The following is an 11,306-nucleotide window of genomic DNA, read 5'->3' as shown; positions in this document are numbered from 1 at the left end:
CAGGAGGAGAGGGCTTACATGGGACTGTATACAGGAGGAGAGGGCTTACATGGGGGTGTATACAGGAGGAGAGGGCTTACATGGGGGTGTATACAGGAGGAGAGGGCTTACATGGGGGTGTATACAGGAGGAGAGGGCTTACATGGGACTGTATACAGGAGGAGAGGGCTTACATGGGGGTGTATACAGGAGGAGAGGGTTTACATGGGACTGTATACAGGAGGAGAGGGCTTACATGGGGGTGTATACAGGAGGAGAGGGCTTACATGGGGGTGTATACAGGAGGAGAGGGCTTACATGGGGGTGTATACAGGAGGAGAGGGCTTACATGTGACTGTATACAGGAGGAGAGGGCTTACATGGGGGTGTATACAGGAGGAGAGGGCTTACATGGGGCTGTATACAGGAGGAGAGGGCTTACATGGGGGTGTATACAGGAGGAGAGGGCTTACATGGGGCTGTATACAGGACGAGAGGGCTTACATGGGGGTGTATACAGGAGGAGAGGGCTTACATGGGGGTTTATACAGGAGGAGAGGGCTTACATGGGGCTGTATACAGGAGGAGAGGGCTTACATGGGGGTGTATACAGGAGGAGAGGGCTTACATGGGGGTGTATACAGGAGGAGAGGGCTTACATGGGACTGTATACAGGAGGAGAGGGCTTACATGGGGGTGTATACAGGAGGAGAGGGCTTACATGGGGGTGTATACAGGAGGAGAGGGCTTACATGGGGGTGTATACAGGAGGAGAGGGCTTACATGGGGGTGTATACAGGAGGAGAGGGCTTACATGGGACTGTATACAGGAGGAGAGGGCTTACATGGGGGTTTATACAGGAGGAGAGGGCTTACATGGGGGTGTATACAGGAGGAAAGGGCTTACATGGGGGTGTATACAGGAGGAGAGGGCTTATATGGGGGTGTATACAGGAGGTCAGGGCTTACATGGGGGGGTGTATACAGGAGGAGAGGGCTTACATGGGGGTGTATACAGGAGGAGAGGGCTTACATGGGACTGTATACAGGAGGAGAGGGCTTACATGGGGCTGTATACAGGAGGAGAGGGCTTACATGGGGGTGTATACAGGAGGAAAGGGCTTACATGGGGGTGTATACAGGAGGAGAGGGCTTATATGGGGGTGTATACAGGAGGTCAGGGCTTACATGGGGGGTGTATACAGGAGGAGAGGGCTTACATGGGACTGTATACAGGAGGAGAGGGCTTACATGGGGCTGTATACAGGAGGAGAGGGCTTACATGGGGGTGTATACAGGAAGAGAGGGCTTACATGGGGCTGTATACAGGAGGAGAGGGCTTACATGGGGTGTATACAGGAGGAGAGGGCTTACATGGAGCTGTATACAGGAGGAGAGGGCTTACATGGGGCTGTATACAGGAGGAGAGGGCTTACATGGAGGTGTATACAGGAGGAGAGGGCTTACATGGGGCTGTATACAGGAGGAGAGGGCTTACATGGGATTGTATACAGGAAGAGAGGGCTTACATGGGGCTGTATACAGGAGGAGAGGGCTTACATGGGGTGTATACAGGAGGAGAGGGCTTACATGGGGGTGTATACAGGAAGAGAGGGCTTACATGGGGCTGTATACAGGAGGAGAGGGCTTACATGGGGTGTATACAGGAGGAGAGGGCTTACATGGAGCTGTATACAGGAGGAGAGGGCTTACATGGGGCTGTATACAGGAGGAGAGGGCTTACATGGAGGTGTATACAGGAGGAGAGGGCTTACATGGGGCTGTATACAGGAGGAGAGGGCTTACATGGGATTGTATACAGGAAGAGAGGGCTTACATGGGGCTGTATACAGGAGGAGAGGGCTTACATGGGGTGTATACAGGAAGAGAGGGCTTACACGGGGCTGTATACAGGAGGAGAGGGCTTACACGGGACTGTATACAGGAGGAGAGGGCTTACATGGGGGTGTATACAGGAGGAGAGGGCTTACATGGGGGTGTATACAGGAGGAGAGGGCTTACATGGGGCTGTATACAGGAGGAGAGGGCTTACATGAGGCTGTATACAGGAGGAGAGGGCTTACATGGGGTGTATACAGGAGGAGAGGGCTTACATGGGGGTGTATACAGGAGGAGAGGGCTTACATGGGGCTGTATACAGGAGGAGAGGGCTTACATGGGGCTATATATAGGAGGAGAGGGCTTACATGGGGGTGTATACAGGAGGAGAGGGCTTACATGGGGGTGTATACAGGAGGAGAGGGCTTACATGGGACTGTATACAGGAGGAGAGGGCTTACATGGGGGTGTATACAGGAGGAGAGGGCTTACATGGGACTGTATACAGGAGGAGAGGGCTTACATGGGGGTGTATACAGGAGGAGAGGGCTTACATGGGGGTGTATACAGGAGGAGAGGGCTTACATGGGACTGTATACAGGAGGAGAGGGCTTACATGGGGCTGTATACAGGAGGAGAGGGCTTACATGGGGGTGTATACAGGAGGAAAGGGCTTACATGGGGGTGTATACAGGAGGAGAGGGCTTATATGGGGGTGTATACAGGAGGTCAGGGCTTACATGGGGGGTGTATACAGGAGGAGAGGGCTTACATGGGACTGTATACAGGAGGAGAGGGCTTACATGGGGCTGTATACAGGAGGAGAGGGCTTACATGGGGGTGTATACAGGAAGAGAGGGCTTACATGGGGCTGTATACAGGAGGAGAGGGCTTACATGGGGTGTATACAGGAGGAGAGGGCTTACATGGAGCTGTATACAGGAGGAGAGGGCTTACATGGGGCTGTATACAGGAGGAGAGGGCTTACATGGAGGTGTATACAGGAGGAGAGGGCTTACATGGGGCTGTATACAGGAGGAGAGGGCTTACATGGGATTGTATACAGGAAGAGAGGGCTTACATGGGGCTGTATACAGGAGGAGAGGGCTTACATGGGGTGTATACAGGAGAAGAGGGCTTACATGGGGGTGTATACAGGAAGAGAGGGCTTACATGGGGCTGTATACAGGAGGAGAGGGCTTACATGGGGTGTATACAGGAGGAGAGGGCTTACATGGAGCTGTATACAGGAGGAGAGGGCTTACATGGGGCTGTATACAGGAGGAGAGGGCTTACATGGAGGTGTATACAGGAGGAGAGGGCTTACATGGGGCTGTATACAGGAGGAGAGGGCTTACATGGGATTGTATACAGGAAGAGAGGGCTTACATGGGGCTGTATACAGGAGGAGAGGGCTTACATGGGGTGTATACAGGAAGAGAGGGCTTACACGGGGCTGTATACAGGAGGAGAGGGCTTACACGGGACTGTATACAGGAGGAGAGGGCTTACATGGGGGTGTATACAGGAGGAGAGGGCTTACATGGGGGTGTATACAGGAGGAGAGGGCTTACATGGGGCTGTATACAGGAGGAGAGGGCTTACATGAGGCTGTATACAGGAGGAGAGGGCTTACATGGGGTGTATACAGGAGGAGAGGGCTTACATGGGGGTGTATACAGGAGGAGAGGGCTTACATGGGGCTGTATACAGGAGGAGAGGGCTTACATGGGGCTATATATAGGAGGAGAGGGCTTACATGGGGGTGTATACAGGAGGAGAGGGCTTACATGGGGGTGTATACAGGAGGAGAGGGCTTACATGGGACTGTATACAGGAGGAGAGGGCTTACATGGGGGTGTATACAGGAGGAGAGGGCTTACATGGGACTGTATACAGGAGGAGAGGGCTTACATGGGGGTGTATACAGGAGGAGAGGGCTTACATGGGGGTGTATACAGGAGGAGAGGGCTTACATGGGACTGTATACAGGAGGAGAGGGCTTACATGGGGGTGTATACAGGAGGAGAGGGCTTACATGGGGGTGTATACAGGAGGAGAGGGCTTACATGGGACTGTATACAGGAGGAGAGGGCTTACATGGGGGTGTATACAGGAGGAGAGGGCTTACATGGGGGTGTATACAGGAGGAGAGGGCTTACATGGGGGTGTATACAGGAGGAGAGGGCTTACATGGGGGTGTATACAGGAGGAGAGGGCTTACATGGGACTGTATACAGGAGGAGAGGGCTTACATGGGGGTGTATACAGGAGGAGAGGGCTTACATGGGGGTGTATACAGGAGGAGAGGGCTTACATGGGGGTGTATACAGGAGGAGAGGGCTTACATGTGACTGTATACAGGAGGAGAGGGCTTACATGGGGGTGTATACAGGAGGAGAGGGCTTACATGGGGCTGTATACAGGAGGAGAGGGCTTACATGGGGGTGTATACAGGAGGAGAGGGCTTACATGGGGCTGTATACAGGAGGAGAGGGCTTACATGGGGGTGTATACAGGAGGAGAGGGCTTACATGGGGGTGTATACAGGAGGTGAGGGCTTACATGTGACTGTATACAGGAGGAGAGGGCTTACATGGGGGTTTATACAGGAGGAGAGGGCTTACATGGGGCTGTATACAGGAGGAGAGGGCTTACATGGGGGTGTATACAGGAGGAGAGGGCTTACATGGGGGTGTATACAGGAGGAGAGGGCTTACATGGGACTGTATACAGGAGGAGAGGGCTTACATGGGGGTGTATACAGGAGGAGAGGTCTTACATGGGGGTGTATACAGGAGGAGAGGGCTTACATGGGACTGTATACAGGAGGAGAGGGCTTACATGGGGCTGTATACAGGAGGAGAGGGCTTACATGGGGCTGTATACAGGAGGAGAGGGCTTACATGGGGGTGTATACAGGAGGAGAGGGCTTACATGGGACTGTATACAGGAGGAGAGGGCTTACATGGGGGTGTATACAGGAGGAGAGGGCTTACATGGGGGTTTATACAGGAGGAGAGGGCTTACATGGGGGTGTATACAGGAGGAGAGGGCTTACATGGGACTGTATACAGGAGGAGAGGGCTTACATGGGGGTGTATACAGGAGGAAAGGGCTTACATGGGGGTGTATACAGGAGGAGAGGGCTTATATGGGGGTGTATACAGGAGGTCAGGGCTTACATGGGGGGGTGTATACAGGAGGAGAGGGCTTACATGGGGGTGTATACAGGAGGAGAGGGCTTACATGGGACTGTATACAGGAGGAGAGGGCTTACATGGGGCTGTATACAGGAGGAGAGGGCTTACATGGGGGTGTATACAGGAGGAAAGGGCTTACATGGGGGTGTATACAGGAGGAGAGGGCTTATATGGGGGTGTATACAGGAGGTCAGGGCTTACATGGGGGGTGTATACAGGAGGAGAGGGATTACATGGGGGTGTATACAGGAGGAGAGGGCTTACATGGGGGTGTATACAGGAGGAGAGGGCTTACATGGGGTGTATACAGGAGGAGAGGGCTTATATGGGGCTGTATACAGGAGGAGAGGGCTTACATGGGGGTGTATACAGGAGGAGAGAGCTTACATGGGGCTGTATACAGGAGGAGAGGGCTTACATGGGGGTGTATACAGGAGGAGAGGGCTTACATGGGGGTGTATACAGGAGGAGAGGGATTACATGGAGGTGTATACAGGAGGAGTGGGCTTACATGGGGCTGTATACAGGAGGAGAGGGATTACATGGAGGTGTATACAGGAGGAGAGGGCTTACATGGGGCTGTATACAGGAGGAGAGGGATTACATGGGGGTGTATACAGGAAGAGAGGGCTTACATGGGGGTGTATACAGGAGGAGAGGGCTTACATGGGAGTGTATACAGGAGGAGAGGGCTTACATGGGGGTGTATACAGGAGGAGAGGGCTTACATGGGGGTGTATACAGGAGGAGAGGGCTTACATGGGGGTGTATACAGGGGGAGAGGGCTTACATGGGGGTGTATACAGGAGGAGAGGGCTTACATGGAGGTGTATACAGGAGGAGAGGGCTTACATGGGGTGTATACAGCAGTAGAGGGCTTACATGGGGGTGTATACAGGAGGAGAGGGCTTACATGGGGGTGTATACAAGAGGAGAGGGCTTACATGGAGGTGTATACAGGAGGATAGGGCTTACATTGGGGTGTATACAGGAGGAGAGGGCTTACATGGAGGTGTATACAGGAGGAGAGGGCTTACATGGGGGTGTATACAGGAGGAGAGGGCTTACATGGGGGTGTATACAGGAGGAGAGGGCTTACATGGGGGTGTATACAGGAGGAGAGGGCTTACATGGGGGTGTATACAGGAGGAGAGGGCTTACATGGGGTGTATACAGGAGGAGAGGGCTTACATGGGGGTGTATACAGGAGGAGAGGGCTTACATGTGACTGTATACAGGAGGAGAGGGCTTACATGGGGCTGTATACAGGAGGAGAGGGCTTACATGGGGCTGTATACAGGAGGAGAGGGCTTACATGGGGGTGTATACAGGAGGAGAGGGCTTACATGGGGGTGTATACAGGAGGAGAGGGCTTACATGGAGGTGTATACAGGAGGAGAGGGCTTACATGGGGGTGTATACAGGAGGAGAGGGCTTACATGTGACTGTATACAGGAGGAGAGGGCTTACATGTGACTGTATACAGGAGGAGAGGGCTTACATGGGGTGTATACAGGAGGAGAGGGCTTACATGGGGGTGTATACAGGAGGAGAGGGCTTACATGTGACTGTATACAGGAGGAGAGGGCTTACATGGGGCTGTATACAGGAGGAGAGGGCTTACATGGGGCTGTATACAGGAGGAGAGGGCTTACATGGGGCTGTATACAGGAGGAGAGGGCTTACATGGGGGTGTATACAGGAGGAGAGGGCTTACATGGGGGTGTATACAGGAGGAGAGGGCTTACATGGGGGTGTATACAGGAGGAGAGGGCTTACATGTGACTGTATACAGGAGGAGAGGGCTTACATGGGGGTGTATACAGGAGGAGAGGGCTTACATGGGGGTGTATACAGGAGGAGAGGGCTTACATGGGACTGTATACAGGAGGAGAGGGCTTACATGGGACTGTATACAGGAGGAGAGGGCTTACATGGAGGTGTATACAGGAGGAGAGGGCTTACATGGGGGTGTATACAGGAGGAGAGGGCTTACATGGGGTGTATACAGGAGGAGAGGGCTTACATGGGACTGTATACAGGAGGAGAGGGCTTACATGGGACTGTATACAGGAGGAGAGGGCTTACATGGGGCTGTATACAGGAAGAGAGGGCTTACATGGGGCTGTATACAGGAGGAGAGGGCTTACATGGGGGTGTATACAGGAGGAGAGGGCTTACATGGGACTGTATACAGGAGGAGAGGGCTTACATGGGGTGTATACAGGAGGAGAGGGCTTACATGGGGGTGTATACAGGAGGAGAGGGCTTACATGGGGCTGTATACAGGAGGAGAGGGCTTACATGGAGGTGTATACAGGAGGAGAGGGCTTACATGGGGCTGTATACAGGAGGAGAGGGCTTACATGGGGGTGTATACAGGAGGAGAGGGCTTACATGGGACTGTATACAGGAGGAGAGGGCTTACATGGGAGTGTATACAGGAGGAGAGGGCTTACATGGAGGTGTATACAGGAGGAGAGGGCTTACATGGGGGTGTATACAGGAGGAGAGGGATTACATGGGGGTGTATACAGGAAGAGAGGGCTTACATGGGGGTGTATACAGGAGGAGAGGGCTTACATGGGGTGTATACAGGAGGAGAGGGCTTACATGGGGGTGTATACAGGAGGAGAGGGCTTACATGGGAGTGTATACAGGAGGAGAGGGCTTACATGGGGGTGTATACAGGAGGAGAGGGCTTACATGGGGGTGTATACAGGAGGAGAGGGCTTACATGGGGGTGTATACAGGAGGAGAGGGCTTACATGGGGGTGTATACAGGAGGAGAGGGCTTACATGGGGGTGTATACAGGGGGAGAGGGCTTACATGGGGGTGTATACAGGAGGAGAGGGCTTACATGGAGGTGTATACAGGAGGAGAGGGCTTACATGGGGGTGTATACAGGAGGAGAGGGCTTACATGGGGGGTGTATACAGGAGGAGAGGGCTTACATGGGGGTGTATACAGGAGGAGAGGGCTTACATGGGGTGTATACAGCAGTAGAGGGCTTACATGGGGGTGTATACAGGAGGAGAGGGCTTACATGGGGGGTGTATACAGGAGGAGAGGGCTTACATGGGGGTGTATACAGGAGGAGAGGGCTTACATGGGAGTGTATACAGCAGTAGAGGGCTTACATGGGGGTATATACAGGAGGAGAGGGCTTACATGGGGGGTGTATACAGGAGGAGAGGGCTTACATGGGGGTGTATACAGGAGGAGAGGGCTTACATGGAGGTGTATACAGGAGGAGAGGGCTTACATGGGGGGTGTATACAGGAGGAGAGGGCTTACATGGGGGGTGTATACAGGAGGAGAGGGCTTACATGGGGGTGTATACAGGAGGAGAGGGCTTACATGGGGGTGTATACAGGAGGAGAGGGCTTACATGGGGGTGTATACAGGGGGAGAGGGCTTACATGGGGGTGTATACAGGAGGAGAGGGCTTACATGGAGGTGTATACAGGAGGAGAGGGCTTACATGGGGTGTATACAGCAGTAGAGGGCTTACATGGGGGTGTATACAGGAGGAGAGGGCTTACATGGGGGTGTATACAAGAGGAGAGGGCTTACATGGAGGTGTATACAGGAGGATTGGGCTTACATGGGGGTGTATACAGGAGGAGAGGGCTCACATGGGGGTGTATACAAGAGGAGAGGGCTTACATGGAGGTGTATACAGGAGGACAGGGCTTACATGGAGGTGTATACAGGAGGATAGGGCTTACATGGGGTGTATACAGGAGGAGAGGGCTTACATGGAGGTGTATACAGGAGGAGAGGGCTTACATGGGGTGTATACAGGAGGAGAGGGCTTACATGGGGCTGTATACAGGAGGAGAGGGCTTACATTGGGGTGTATACAGGAGGAGAGGGCTTACATGGAGGTGTATACAGGAGGAGAGGGCTTACATTGGGGTGTATACAGGAGGAGAGGGCTTACATGGAGGTGTATACAGGAAGAGAGGGCTTACATGGGGGTGTATACAGGAGGAGAGGGCTTACATGGAGGTGTATACAGGAGGAGAGGGCTTACATTGGGGTGTATACAGGAGGAGAGGGCTTACATGGAGGTGTATACAGGAAGAGAGGGCTTACATGGGGGTGTATACAGGAGGAGAGGGCTTACATGGGAGTGTATACAGGAGGAGAGGGCTTACATGGGGGTGTATACAGGAGGAGAGGGCTTACATGGGGTGTATACAGGAGGAGAGGGCTTACATGGGGGTGTATACAGGAGGAGAGGGCTTACATGGGAGTGTATACAGGAGGAGAGGGCTTACATGGGGGTGTATACAGGAGGAGAGGGCTTACATGGGGGTGTATACAGGAGGAGAGGGCTTACATGGGGGTGTATACAGGAGGAGAGGGCTTACATGGGGGTGTATACAGGAGGAGAGGGCTTACATGGGGGTGTATACAGGAGGAGAGGACTTACATGGGGGTGTATACAGGGGGAGAGGGCTTACATGGGGGTGTATACAGGAGGAGAGGGCTTACATGGAGGTGTATACAGGAGGAGAGGGCTTACATGGGGTGTATACAGCAGTAGAGGGCTTACATGGGGGTGTATACAGGAGGAGAGGGCTTACATGGGGGGTGTATACAGGAGGAGAGGGCTTACATGGGGGTGTATACAGGAGGAGAGGGCTTACATGGGGGTGTATACAGGAGGAGAGGGCTTACATGGGGGTGTATACAGGAGGAGAGGGCTTACATGGGGGTGTATACAGGGGGAGAGGGCTTACATGGGGGTGTATACAGGAGGAGAGGGCTTACATGGAGGTGTATACAGGAGGAGAGGGCTTACATGGGGTGTATACAGCAGTAGAGGGCTTACATGGGGGTGTATACAGGAGGAGAGGGCTTACATGGGGGGTGTATACAGGAGGAGAGGGCTTACATGGGGGTGTATACAGCAGTAGAGGGCTTACATGGGGGGTGTATACAGGAGGAGAGGGCTTACATGGGGGTGTATACAGGAGGAGAGGGCTTACATGGGGGGTGTATACAGGAGGAGAGGGCTTACATGGGGGTGTATACAGGAGGAGAGGGCTTACATGGGAGTGTATACAGCAGTAGAGGGCTTACATGGGGGTGTATACAGGAGGAGAGGGCTTACATGGGGGGTGTATACAGGAGGAGAGGGCTTACATGGGGGTGTATACAGGAGGAGAGGGCTTACATGGGAGTGTATACAGGAGGAGAGGGCTTATGTCACGGGATGGTTAGAGTCTATACTATAGGCAATGTGTAATATATATTTCATGTGGAATGTATTCTCTAACCTGTTGTATACATCAATGTGTAGTTGGCTGATTAGGGTCTAGTGTGTTAGCACATTGTATGCAAATACCTCTAACTAGTGAGGACCAGTGAGGACAATGGGTGGAGATAATCTGATCAGTGTCTCCAAGAAGATGTTGGATGGTGCATTGTCCATAGTAGACAGGGAGTCTGCTCTCCTTGGTATAGGTGAGGGGGGAAGGATCTGTGACTCAGCCCTTCCCACCCACAGATATAGGTGTAACAGTCTTAGTATATAGTTGTAGCTAGCAGTTAGTATGTGTTAGCCGGCCTGTGCACAGCTCTGCAGAGAGCCAGGACTTAGTTACAGGACCAAGGAACCAAAGTTATCATTGGATTGTGACTTCTGTGGACTTATTGTTATTACGGTTGATGTGACCGCCGCCGGCTACTAACTTTGTGGATTACAATAAATTGCTGTTGTCTCCCGACCTCTTGCGTCCGTGTTGATTCAAAAGACCATCCGGAGGAAGACGTATACCTTTGCTCCGTGACAACTGGTTGGCAGCGGTGGGATCAACAGCGGACAGCGAGATGGACTACAGCAGCTCAGCGATTAATGGAGCCACAACCTCAGAATACAGGAACTGGACTATGGCACGTCTACAAGTAAGGGCCCGGGAACTAAACCTGAGTTACCAGGGAAGAACGAAAGATCAACTGATCGAGGCACTGGAGGAGATGACCCTGCAAAGCGACCATGAGGAGGGCTGCCCCCAGGAGACAGTAGAGATACAGGAGTGGCAGGTACAGACCCAAAAGAGCAGATGGGTTGTTTTGTATGAGGAGGAGTTGGCAGTGCTGGGGCTAGGAGCAACTGCAGAGCAAAGGAGTAGAGCATTACAGAGGGCTCAGGAAACGGAGAAGGAGGAACAGAGAATGGCGCATGAAAAGGAAAGAATGGCGCATGAAATGCGAATGGCTGAGATAACTACGCGGAATTATAATCAAACGTCGGCCCCCAGCCCAACAGT

Source organism: Leptodactylus fuscus, unplaced genomic scaffold (assembly GCF_031893055.1).
Source record: "Leptodactylus fuscus isolate aLepFus1 unplaced genomic scaffold, aLepFus1.hap2 HAP2_SCAFFOLD_260, whole genome shotgun sequence".
Taxonomy (NCBI): domain Eukaryota; kingdom Metazoa; phylum Chordata; class Amphibia; order Anura; family Leptodactylidae; genus Leptodactylus; species Leptodactylus fuscus.
The sequence above is the reverse complement of the archived record's forward strand: the minus strand, read 5'-3'. Positions refer to the sequence as shown.